Here is a 12,874-nt window from a genome sequence, read left to right on the forward strand (position 1 = left end):
TGTTTTCTGAAAGAACGAACTCCAATTTCTGGATTAATTGTGAATGAAAAGGCTAAAATATTCCACTCAAAATTAAACAAAAAAAAATGGTATGGAATTTACAACCTTAATGCTGCAGGAGAAAAATGGTTATATAGCTGCCACAATTTTTGTGTAAAAATTAAATGAATTCATATTAATGGAAAAACTCAACAATGAAAACATTATTGTGAAATTTTCCCACCAAATGTGATGTCTTTGATCTATCCGATGGGTCAGGGTGCAATATGGAGCTTTAAATGTCATTCTCTAAGGACTCTAGTGTAAAAACTAGTTACGTCAATCAACAGAGAAGAATTCAAGAAAGCACTGTTCTCAATTAATAATGCTTGGAACGCTATTACTTCTGCAGAAAATGAAGGGGTGTAGGCATATGTTCGAAATTTAATTAAATCCTTAAATAATTTTATTATTACTGATATAATTATGTAATTACAACAATATGTATTAAAAAACTACTCAAAATTGGTACTCAATTAACCGGGAAAATTGATTATACAGAATGCTTCCGGTCCCGACCAATACGGATAATCGAGGTCCCACTGTAGTACAATTTTTTTCATATTTTATGTTTTCAAAAAAAATCGAGAAGGCTTGAAAAATATTATTTCAATTTCATTTACATATATTTTTATGTTGTTCAAAAATGCTAAAAATTTTCTTCTGAAAATTTTTTATTTTTTTTATGATTTTCAGCTACAAAATGAGAAAATATGCGCGAAATTCACTAAATTGTGTTAAAAGGATGAAATGCTTTAATGTTTATTAATGTTTTATTATGATTAATGATATTTTATAAGTTTCAGATATTTATAATTCATCATAATACAGTGACCGACAAAAGTCTACATACGATCATTATTTTCGTAACTCGCGGACTTCTAAACCATAATAATTAAAAGTAACAAAAAAATATCGCTAAATTTATAATTAATTTAACTTTTATTCACAAAAAATTAAAAAAATATGTTGACAAAAGTCTACATACGATCTGTACACTAAATAAACATTTTTCAGCGAATAAAAATGTTCATTAAATTCAATATTTCGTTGGGTCGCCATGGGCATCTACAAGCGTCTGGGCATCGAAGCAACTAAATAATCCAGTTCTGCGGACGTTATATTTTGCCATTCTTCTGGAAGTTTCTCCTTTAACATTGGTTCACAAGTAATAAGATGTTTTCGGATCTTCCGTTGTAGAATTTCCCACACGCGCTCAATAACATTTAAGTCCGGGCTTTGAGGTGGTGTGTACAATTGTCGTGGGGCATGGTAGAGTAGCCAATCTTTGACAGTTTGAGACGTATGTTTCGGATCGTTATCTTGCTGAAATATCCAACTTTAACCAAGAGTTGAAATATCAACTGGTGCTCTCAAATTTTGTTCCAAAATAGATTTGTACTGATAACGATCCATATTATCCTCAATAAACACTAACTTTCCCACTCCAGAAGCAGCGACAGTACCCCAAACCATCACACTGCCAACACCATGCTTAACTGTAGCGAGTACGTTTTTCGGATCGATTGCTGTACATATTTGTTTTGCGCCATACTTTATCTCTCCCATCACTTCCAAATATGTTATACTTCAACTCATCAGTGAACAAAACTCGCTTCCAGAATTCCATGTCCTTTTCAAAGTGCTTTTGGGCGAATTCCAAACGAAGTTTGCGATCCGTTCGCTAATTTACAAGGAGTTCTGCTTTAATTACCATTATTATTTAAGGTTCTTTGAATTGTTCGTGGATGAACAGTAACTTCTAATCTTCTTGCGAGTTCTTTGGCCACTTTTGTGGTATTTACTTTTGAGTTTTTGTTGACTTCTTTTAAAATGAAGATTACATTTCTACGTTGTAGTTTCTTTGGGCGACCACTTTGCAGCTTGTTTTTAACCCTACCAGTGTTTTCAAAGTTACTGAATATTGTTTGAACTGTAGACTTAATAAATTGCATGCTTATATGTTAGTATTCACAAAAAACCAGGACATGCTGTGATCGTATGTAGACTTTTGTCAATGTTTTTTTATTGGTTTTTATGAATAATTTTGCAAGTTTACATTTCAACAACATTTTTTTTGGTGCATAGCAATAAAAATAGATTTCAAACAAAACTGCATTATTATTTTTTTATTTACCGGGTTTTCTCTAATAAAGTGGCAAAAATTGTGGTGGTACGTAGACTTATGTCGACCACTGTATATTGGCCAATATATGGCTATTATGCAAAAAAATTTTGAAATACTTCATTAGATAATAATGAAATTTATTATAAAATAGCATACAATTTACGTAAAAAAAGTAAAAATTTCCGTCATGTACAATTTTATAATCAGCCCAATTATGAATAAAAAATTCCGCGGGAGTTTGTTTCCTGGGATTTTTTTACCATTGAATTTGAATAGGAAAAATGAAAAAAGGGAAAAAACTCCCGGGGAATTTTTATTCATAATTGGGCTGACTATTTATGAAAATGTTCTTATTCTGAATGAAAATAGTTTGGGAAAAAAAGTCAAGTTCGATTAATAATATTTATTACAAAATTCATTCCAATTATGAATTTATTTTTTCTGTGCGTGCTAATTTTGAATAAGTTGAAATAGAAATTTTGGTTTTATAAATTAAAAAATTTGTTGTGCAGTCAATGCCTGAACAAGACAATATTTTGTAGAAAAATTCCTTCCATCTCGCACCGTGAAAATAATGTTGTACCATGTCGCGCATAAAACTATTTAATGTTACTGTTGTAATATGTGATAACTTGAGGCGAGTTGTTGTTATCATGTCTCGCATTGTAATGGAGAATAAAATTTGATTGTCGAAACAAGTCGGTTTTAGTCACGCCTATTTTTGAGTGGGCGGGTTTTTAAAGTTGAAAATATTTGTGCCTATATCAAGAAAAGTGCCAATAAATTAAAGATATTCAGAATATATTTCTAACGATATATAACATGATCTATTAATATGGACCGACTATGGTCAAATTTAAATCTGCAAAATCGAACAAATAAGTCTTTATAATCACTGCACGAGGTTTAACCAAAAAACATCTAAAAAAAACATCTAAATATCTTGAGAATATTCAAATTTTTGTCAGAATAGCTCTCTTATCATTTTACATAGTTTGGATGAAAATGATTGAGATTGGATTAGTGAGCATGGAACCTACCATACCGTGAATGGTTAATTTCGAGTATCTGAAGAACTGTATTTTTAAAAGTATTTAAACTTTGTGTGTACCAATTTCTTATTACTGTATGGAGTTTAGCAAAAAAAAAAATCATGGGGATCGGAGGAGTTGGGTTCAAACCAACTCCCATACAAAGAACATAGTCAATTTTGAATAAAAATTATACTGTTTTATCTTGCCATATTCGAATATCGTCATCAAAAATTCATTATAACGTAACAGCAAAAATACCAAAATCCAATAGATAATAATGAATAAGTTAAGTAATAATAAAAAAGCAACATTTTTATTTGGAAATTTGTTCGTCTATCTGTTTAATTATTAAATTTTTTTTATTAAATTTAATTCTCCAATGGTTTCTTGCCCATCACTTTAAACATTTTTATGTATGTTTTACATTCCAGAATTTTTAAAATTAAAGTGCAATTATTTTAGAAAATTTTAACTATTTTACATAACAATTATTGTATTTGGTAGCCCTTATGTGAGCGATGGGTTTTTCTTTGGTGAAGAATTGTACAACACTGTTTGTTATTATTAGATTTGCCAACAGGCTTGCCAGTGATGGAAATTTTTACCCAAAGATGGAGATTTTGGGGTCTAGGGATATTTTTATATATTTAGGGGATTTTATGATTTTATTAGGTACCAGTAATAGAACTTCATCTCATGTTCTTTGGATAGAGAAGTATTTATTATTTCTTCTTTTTTTCCAAGGCATCTAATTGTCGAATTTTATGTGTAGATCATAATAAATTTTGATGGTCAATACCATGAGTATTTCTGTAATTCCGAATTGAATTTTCTCAAATCTGCCGCTTATGCTAAAAGATCGGCTTTAAATAACATAACATTTTAAACGATGTGTTACGACATGCTCTGGAATTTTTGTTAACCAATTGGAATGTCTATTTTCGTAAATGAACATTGACTAATTCATAAGAATTTTAACTTCAACTAATCTAATCGATTTCAGATCCATTTCTTTAATATGTTTAATTTTTCTGCATAATATAAAAAAGCAGTATTAGGGGATTTTTGGGTTTATTTTAAATTTTAGTTGGGGACAGCGATGAAAACTACTTGGCATCCCAGTATGCCACCCCTGTTAGTTCTTGCGCAGTTACGAATGTTACATTCAACCCTTGTTATATTTTCCTTCACTTATAAGGACAATATGTTGTCCTTACATATTATCCTTTATAATTCTCATTTAGTTTGAAATTTTTTCAACATAAGTAATCGAGTTTGAGCAGTGAAAAGCATACTTACCTGGCGTAGGGGTTACCGTGATCATTAAGGCGGTTCCCCCGGAGTGAGGCTTGATCATTGCACTTTCGATTGAGTTGACCTCCGCGATTATTCCTAATGCGAATAACTCGTGCGTGTAATTTTTGATAGCCGGGAATGGCGTTCGCGCCGTCCCGACTTTATTTTATAAATTTCAAATACTTATAAATAAATCAAGAAATTTGTAGTCCAATTTTCTACCAAATAATTCCCTCATGAATATGTATGTAATACATACTATGTAGTTATTTAATGATGTGATTATTACATATTGTATTAATTTTCTATTATTTTGGTAAATTTCCATAAAGAAATATATGAAAATGAAAAGTGTATTGTTTTAAACAAATTTTGAATACCGACCATTAAAAATCATTAGTATTATGTACTTGAAATCCTAAATCAATTTTTGTTTAGACGATAAAATTGTATTGTGATACATAGAAGTATTAATATATTGGATAACAAAATTATAAACTCGACAAATTTTGAATCAAAATCCAGAAGTTCCAAATTGGCTACAAATTAGCCAAAATCTTCATATTTATTCATTACTTCTGGAAAGTTAAATCTCCGAAAATTATTTAAAATAAATAAAGTAAAATATATTTTACATTTTGCTTATTTCTGCCTTTTCTATATTAAAACTTTTATCTTTTGGGGGGAAATTTCCTTCTCTCCTGGACTCCCGTCTGTTTTAATTGGATACCATGTTTTGTCATTGAAAGTATTAAAAATATATTGCGATTTTAAAATACCTAAATAACCTTTCTTTAGATGTTGGCTCCGCTATAATTTTTTATGTTTTTCAGTGGCCTAGTTTCGATCCAGCCACATGATAGGAAAGCATATAGATATTTGCATGTTCTGATACCGCCCATTTGCATACCAACAAGGTATTGCAATGTATTGAGAATAAGCAGTCAAAACCGTGGATTTCTCGGGGTGAATCGGCGCCAAAGAAGGGCGACCGTTTTTTGGGATGTTCGCGGTATAATCCACATTGACTACCTTCTAAACGGTAAAACTATTAACGTCGAATATTATTCCCACTTATTAAGTCGATTTAAAGAGGTATTGAAAAAAAACGACAGCATTTTTTTTACGTTTCATTTAATTATTGAATCTGTATTTAATTATATCTAACAATAAGTACATAAATCTTAAAAACTATTTACGCTCTATTGAGAGCTTGATTAAGGTAATGGGCCTCAAATTAGCGGGATGGTAGATCGGCTCTGCGAAGCTTTGTATGTGCAAAAGTTAGAGTGAGCTGTCTTGCAAGCGAGTTTGGACTTTTAAGCCACGCTCTCGTTGTGGACCTAGGAATCTTAAATTGGGCATCCTGTATTAGATCAATACTTGTAGTGTTCCCCATAATTTATTACATACATATGTCCAAATTGGTTTCAAAATACTTTTATACAGGGTGAATTTACAGTCAAATATAAGTTTTGATTGTCCGTTGACAATGACAACTGGACAACTTTTGAGCTAATTTACTCGTATTCTCCAATGTTTTAACCACTCCACACTTTAATATAGTTGCCCAGTTAGATGGAAGCTAAGAATAGCTGTTTGTAAGCATTATTTTATTTCTATAATATTTCGGAGACTACACATTTCTTTACTCTTCTGAAAACACTACGTTTTTGATTTGTGTGGAAAACTGGGCAGCCAACCGGTTGGTAACACTTTGTAAATTGTTAAACAAAAGTTCCTCATTATAACAATTTTTGGTGTACAGACTTCATTAGATAAAAATAATAAGGACAGCCTTGTGGAGCTTATAAAAAATGGCATTTGTAAATTTCATACCACAAGTCTACTAACATTAGAATAAATAATCCTTCACAAAAATTGATTTAACTTCAAACTCAACGAATAAAGCCAAAAAAAACTCATAACATAACTGAGCGCATATTTTGTGGTTTAGTTTTCAGTGGAATTAGAAAAAGTTTCTTAATCAAATTGTATCTACATCATACGTGTAGATACTAATTGTTTAACTGTTTTACCGTCTAAATAGAGAATTGTGTACTAATATTGCGCAATAGAAATTTTATACAAATTAAGAGAGATTCCAGATATTTAATGTAATTAGGAGGACGTGGATGTGCCCCCCATGAAATTACACATACATAGATCTATGTAACTCATATTACGTTTATTATTATTTTTTAATGTTTATATTTTCCAATAGAAACACTAAATTTTTTTAGTCCTAAGAGCGTATAAAGAAACTTTAAAAATATATGTAATACATTTTTAGCGCAAAAAAAAATATTTTACTATTCAAATATTTCTTAGCTGGCTATTTGGTACAACGCACAGTGGTATGATAATAAAAAAAGAGGGAAATAAATATGTAACTTCTAAACCCTTACGCCGATTTGAATGAAATTTCATATGCGCAAGGAGGAAGTGTAGTCGAGTTTAAGTTTTGAATTTGGACCTCATGACCCCACCAGGAGCGGGACCAGGGGTTCCCAAAGTAGGAAACCTCGGGTATGTTCAATTTTTAAAATGATCCTATTTCTTCGTTTGTGTTCCGATTTAAAAAAATTACACATACAGAATCTCCTCGTCGAGCACTATATAAAACACCAGTTTTTTGGTGAAATTTCATTCAAATCGGCGTAAGGGTTTAGAAGTTACAGATTTATTTCCCCCTTTTTTTTATTCTCATACCACTGTGCAACGGTCACTCTGTAAGGTTAATTTTACATATTTGATATAAGTTGTGTTCGCGTCCTTGATAATTTGTAACAATTTGTACAAATTATCACTGGAAGTTACGGGATTCCGTTCGTTTACTTTTAAAAACTTGTAACGAGAGAGCAAGAGAGTGTTAAAAGTGACAGTTCGTAGATAGAGAACATGATATTTTTTACTGGACATATTTTGTCCAGTAAAAAATATCAACATAAAAAATATGTTTAAAACATATTGTTGCAAATGTAAACAAAACAAAAAAGTTGAAAATTAACACAATTTACAAGTCTTCAAAGAAAAAATGTAAAATAACACAAAACAAATGTTTTAAATTAATTTATAATGAAATACAACTTTTTTTTACAAATTGTTGTTCGCGTACTTTTTTCGATTGAGAGTAAAGGTTTTTTACGCTCTAAATTAAAGTTACTGGATAATTTTTACTGGAAAGTACGCGAACACACTTATAGTTAAAATGTGGAAGAATTTTTTCATTATGAGAACAATACGCAAATTATCACAGCTTCTTAACCCTCCGTTACTCGCAACTGATCTGGTTGGTACAGGCCAACATTTTTTTATTGTAAATTGTTTAAATTTTAAGCTATTTTTTGATAAAATAATATTTTTACTTTTTTGTATTAATATTGTTTTTATGTTTTCGAAATAAAAAATGAAGAGATTATTTTCAAACGTGCAATTTTTTATTGATATCAATTTGATACATTGCGACTACACCATTTTCAACAGTAATTCAGAAAAGAACAATTGATAATGATAATTTTCATTTATAATTCAGAAAATATCAATTGTAATTGAGATTTATCATTTGATATTCAGAAAATCCCATTGAAAATGAGAAATTTCATTTATAATTCGGAAAAGAACAATTGATAATGAGAATTTTCTTTTAAAATTCGGAAAAGAACAATTGGAATTGAGATTTTTCATTTATAATTCAGAAAAAACCAATTAATAATGAGATTTTTCATTTGATATTCAGAAAAAAACAATTGATAATGATAATTTTCATTTGAAATTCGGAAAAGAAAAATTTAAATTGAGATTTTTCATTTGAAATTCAGAAACTCCTAATTGAAAATAAGAATTTTCATTTGAAATTCAGAAAAGCTTAGTTGAAAATTAGAATTTTTTATTTGAAATTAGGAAAAGAACAATTGAAAATGAGATTTTTATTTGGTATCCTCGCAAAAATAAGAACATAGAATTTTTTATAATAATAATAATAATAATTAAACATTTAAACAATAAAGAATCAATGACCAACGTGCATATTTTGCATTTCTATTGCTGCAGCATGAAATGTTGTCGAGTGCTGAATAGCTCTGCTGCAGTCGCCAACTGTTATTTGAGCAATGGCTTCATCTATCAAGCTTTCTAGGTAAATTAGTCGTTGTTCTCCCACGTTGGGTGGAGAAGTGCTCGATACATTAATTTTGGATTTCACATGCGATTTTATTTTTGATCATATTGTTTCGATGGGGTTGAGCATTGGAGAATATGGGCTCAACCTTAGTAAAGTTGCTTCTGAGTTTTCGAATAATCTCTCAAGTTTACTGTGGCATGGAGCATTGTCACAAACTACTACTAATTCCGAAAGGTTGTTGCACAAATCCTCCCATTTTTGAAAAATTTGCAGCAGCCGCATTAAAGGAACCTCTTTTTTGACAATTTTTTATTATACCTGACGTACCAATGGCCCCTATTAAGTGTATATTAGGACCTCTAGATATTGGAAGCTTTTGTACGGCACGTGTACCACATCGTGACCATCCACGTTTGCATTAATTTCATGTTCATTAAGGATCTTGGGTTTATGACCACCTCTTTGATGAGCACATTCTTGAGCTGTAATAACCCAGTGGTGAGCGGTTTTGTAAGAAATCCCTAATGGCGCGCCGCAAGACTTGGGTTACCTTACCACGACTTCTGCAGAAGTTGTCAGAATGATGAAGAGGAAGAGACCATCCTACACTTCTTTTGTGACTGCCCGGCGATCTACGTGCCAGGCTTTTAGGTGAGCGATGCTTTAGTACCCTCTCCAGGTTATCTGTGAAGGAACTAAGGTGCATAGACGCCTTCATCAGAGAAAGCAGATGGTTGATAAGACCGGATATTCAAATTAAACCTCTTAGGGACCCAACAACTATCCCATGATGCGTCTGCGTTAGCTGAATTCTTAACCCCTCCTCCTCCTTCTCCATTCATTTCTAACTACACTCTACTCTTGCAAATTTCACTATAACTCAATCTAGAGATTTTCTTTTTCTTCAACTTTTATTTCTCTTTTCTTTCATTTTTCATTTTCTTCTTCAGGCATCACAAATGTAACGATTTTGGACCCAAGCTAGCTGTACGAGACGAAGGTTTTGGACGGCTGCCTGAATACCATACTTACCGGAGTGATACTCGATCATTGAACCACTCCAGACCTCCGAGAGTATTCATAATGTCTATTAATTCTACACAAAATGTTTGGCTTATAGACAGGAATGGCGTATGTACCATTAGGGTGGCCCCAAATAAACGAAAGTTGGATTTTGGCCATTCTCATCACCATCTGAAGTTTTGAACATTGGTAAAAAATCGATCCTTTGGGGTTAAGACGTGCCGCAAGCCCTCTGAAGTTTTGAGATGCATTTAAAGAAGTGGCCACTTAAAATCCGTACGGATTAAAGCGACCATAACTTTTAAATGAAACAACATATTGTTACGAAATTGTACTTGAATTCAAATATAACGATTTGAACGGCTGATTTAAAAGTAACATAATGCTTTCAAATAACAGTGCTGTAATAGCAAACTGTAACATATCTGTGGGCATTATTAACATTGAATAAAAGCTTTCAGTTGACCATTGATCGTAAGTTGGCAACGCTGTTTGCTGCGACCGTATATTTGAATATTCGGTTAAAGAACATTGTAGAAAGTACACCACAGATGGCGTATGTATTAGTAAGACCTAGAATATTCGAGCTTTGACAGTTAAAGAGCAATCTAGAGGTTGCAGTCGTTAGCAGTGATGTTAACCGTACGGTAATTACCGTATTGTACGGTAATTTAGACCTCTGTACGGTAGGCAGGTAATTTCTACATTTGTACGGTAATTTTAAAAGGTTTAAATTTTTAAAAATTATATCCCAAATATTTCTATAATGTGTCTACATATAATGTACATATTTCTCATTAAAATAATCATAAAACTTTGAGGATAATGATAACCAACTACCACTAGACAAAATATATCTAGGCGGTAAAGTAATCGCAAGTCTTTCAAGTATGGATATTTCAACATACAAATTAGTATTAAAAACTGATCGTCATAAATCCCCAATTGTTCGATACCAACATTTCTATAATTCCTTTAGTTTTGCATTTCCCAGAAGCTGTTGAAATGGATGAATTTAAATAAATAGATACGGAATTTATATTATAAGGCAAATAAATGATTTTGATAAAAATGGCATTCCGCTGTTTTACAAACATGGTCCTATATTCAAAATCCACTATCTCTGATATTCACGAAAATTACTTTTTGATAGTAAAATGTTCAGTAAAACAGTACTCATCTATGGTGTGAATTTCTTACAACCATATTGTCTTTTGCTGTTTTATTTGCATTTTTGTTATTTCTCTATGTTATACAATTATTTTTTTCCGAATGCAAAAGCCTCTATCTTTTCAAATAATTTTTTGGAATAATTTCTTCTTGCAATTCATGTTTTCTTACTAATTTTTGAATGCTGAACATGCATTTTACATTTTTCAATCATTTACAAAAATTAATTACCATGAACAAATTTTAACATTTTGTTTTTGGAAAATATAATTTCCATGGCATAAAAATAAATGGTTAAAGTTAGAGTTTGCTTAAAAAAGTGTCTACTTTTAAAGTTTTTTTTATCTTATGTTGTATTATGAGCCGTTTCTTAAATAAATTACGTTAAAAACTGACGATGACATAAATGAAATCAAAATAATTTAATTCTATTAAAATGCAAAATCCTTTATCTTTTCATTTTAATATACACATTGAATATTTTGAGAAGAAATAGAGGGATTTTCATACCGAATTTTAATAACTCAAGTAATACGCGAAAAAAAGTTTTTTGGCTTTCCTGAAAAGTTGTTTTTTAAGATAGAGAGTTTTGGATATAGGCCCTCGATATATTGAATTATAAAAATAAACCTGTTTCAATAAGAAAATATTATTATTTTTGTACTAAACTTTGGATACGGTAATTTTACATAAAAAACGGTAATTTTTTTAAGGCTGTACGGTAATCGAAATTAAAAAGTTAACATCACTGGTCGTTAGTGAGTTTATCAGAGACGCTTTTCGAATAAACATCAACTGAGTGCTGTGTTTTTCAAGTGAATCCGTGTACATTATAAATTGTGTCTGTAATTCTGCGAATTTATAAACGTGTATAAAAAGACATTGAGTGAATATTTAATTCTGTTGTTGTACATTTTAAATAAATAAGAGTTGTTACAATTTTAAAACTACAAACGGCTTTTATTTGCAATCAAAAGTATCCGGTTTTTTTAAAGGAAATAAACAAACGTTTTGAAAAGGTTAAAACGTAACAGTATGATAACATTTTATACATGAAATTAAAGGTAATTTATTATGCTTTAAAAAAAACAACTGTAGGTTTATGTGTCTTTATTGCGAATAAATTGTCTGGCTTTTCTTTTTATGCCTCCCATTAATAGCTGCACAACTTTTCTTCCCACTTCTACCGTTATTCCAGCAATGTCAAATTTTGACCCCCTCTAACTCCGAGAGTTCTTGACCGATCTTGTTGAAAAATTGTGTCTGAATTACTATCCAGGTACAAATCCCGATCGGAAGACATCGATTTTAAAAGTTAGTTCACTTGACGTGAAATCCCCCATATATAAAAATAAATGTATGTTATTATTTGTTAGTTTGTTTGTAACTACTAGGAGGTTAAACCACTGGACTGATAGTCATGAAATTTTTACTGTATGTTCTTCTATATCCGGAACGAACAATAATAGTTTTCTCTTTATTTTGAAATGCACCACCCATACAAAGTAAATAGTTATTATGTACTATCTGGAAAACTATAATTGTGAAAGCAGCAAAACTTCGCGGGATTTAATTCGGTACCATTGTGCGAAGCTTGGCTGAAAATGGACATGATTAGATAAATGGGCGTGGCACATACAAACTTTGTATGAATCAATTTCTTATCTATGTTATTTTCGAGTATTTGGAGAATAATAATAGTGAATTGTATTTTCGAGAGACATTAAGCTTTGTCTGAATAACTTTCTTATATATCTTGAATATCTGCAGAAATATAATAGTTAAAGTAAAGCTTGAAATTAGTTATTTTGTTACCATTGCGGACTGGTATCTCCCATACCAAGTATATAGTTATTTTCGTATATAAATTTGACTGTCGTTGTGAGAGTCTTTAACCTTTGTTAAAATTACGTTGAGGCCAGTGTCCTGTTATGCCAAAAATTAAGGGGATTGGAGAAAGTAAATATTTATTATCGAATATCTGGAATATCATTGTAGGTAGTTGAGTAAAACTAAACGCAAATGGGTGGTATCAGAGCATACAAAGTAAATCGGTATTTT

General features: G+C 31.0%; 1 non-coding gene across 1 annotated transcript; it reads left to right on the forward strand.

The window, feature by feature from the left end:
* Positions 1–4,492: 4,492 nt before the first annotated feature.
* On the forward strand, positions 4,493–4,657 carry LOC135952731 (U1 spliceosomal RNA). The gene has a single exon (XR_010576098.1). It is a non-coding gene; the product is annotated as a U1 spliceosomal RNA (small nuclear RNA).
* Positions 4,658–12,874: the final 8,217 nt, after the last annotated feature.

This window comes from Calliphora vicina, chromosome 2, assembly GCF_958450345.1.
Source record: "Calliphora vicina chromosome 2, idCalVici1.1, whole genome shotgun sequence".
NCBI lineage: Eukaryota > Metazoa > Arthropoda > Insecta > Diptera > Calliphoridae > Calliphora > Calliphora vicina.